The sequence below is a fragment of the Pithys albifrons genome, chromosome 25, assembly GCF_047495875.1.
Source record: "Pithys albifrons albifrons isolate INPA30051 chromosome 25, PitAlb_v1, whole genome shotgun sequence".
NCBI lineage: Eukaryota > Metazoa > Chordata > Aves > Passeriformes > Thamnophilidae > Pithys > Pithys albifrons.
In genome coordinates this window covers 5,147,424-5,148,563 of record NC_092482.1, presented here as the reverse complement: position 1 = coordinate 5,148,563, position 1,140 = coordinate 5,147,424, and positions in this window count along the sequence as shown.

Sequence of the window (1,140 nt, the reverse complement as noted above, 5' to 3'; positions counted from 1 at the left end):
TGACGAAACCGCGCATGGGGACGGAGCGGAGGGACGTCGGGCCACGCCCCCTTTCGTTTTCGCGGGAAGCGCGCGGGGCGCGCGGGAACGGGGACAGGCAATGGTGGAATCCTGAAATGTCCTGGGCGGGAACGGACCCCCAAGGACCATCCATCCAATACCTGACCCAGCACAGACACCCTCAACAATCCCACCCTGTCCCTCAGAGTGTTGTCCAAACCCTCCTGGAGCTCTGGCAGCCTTGGGGCCGTGCCCACTGCCCTGGGCAGCCTGGTCAGTGCCCACCACCCTCTGGGGGAAGAGCCTTTCCCTGAGATCCCACCTGCCCCTGCCCTGGCACAGCTCCAGCCCTTCCCTGGGTCCTGTCCCTGCCCTGGCACAGCTCCAGCCCTTCCCTGGATCCTGTCCCTGCTCACACAGCAGAGATGGAGCTGCTCCTCTGTTACCCTCTGGAGGATGTTCAAGAGCCCACTGAGGTCTCCCCTCAGCCTCCTCCTCTCCAGGCTGACCAAACCAAGTGCCCTCAGCTGCTCCTCAAACCCTCCTCTCCAGCTCCTTTGCCATCCTGTGGCCTCCTTTGTACACTCTCTAATATTTAATCTCTTCCTTCCATTGTGTCCCCCCAAACTGCCCCACTATTGCAGGTGGGGCTGCCCCAGAGCAGAGCAGGACAATCCCCTCCCTTGGCCATGCTGGGCCTGATGCCCCCCAGGACAGGGATGTCCCTCCTGGCTCCAGGGCACTGTTGACTCGTGGCCAACTGGGCACCAACCAGGACGCCCAGGGCCCTTTCCTGGCACTGCTCTCCAGCCTCTCATTCCCCAGACACACACACAGAACAGCCTCACACACAGACACTTCCCCCACTCACAGGACACTCTGGCTGCAAAAAATAACTTTATTGGGAAAGGATTCCAAACCAGGAAAGAAACAAAAGGTGAAACAAAAGGGTGTGGGGGAACCCTGCCACGTGTGCAACCCCTCTGGATGTCATGGTCCCAGGAAGGCTGCACACTGTGGATGTGTCCGGGACACCCAGGAGTTTCTGGGCTTCCAGGACATCCCACTCCCCATTCCCAGATCCCCAAGGAGAAGCTGTGGAGGGCCCAGGACATCCCACTCCCCATTCCCAGATCCCCA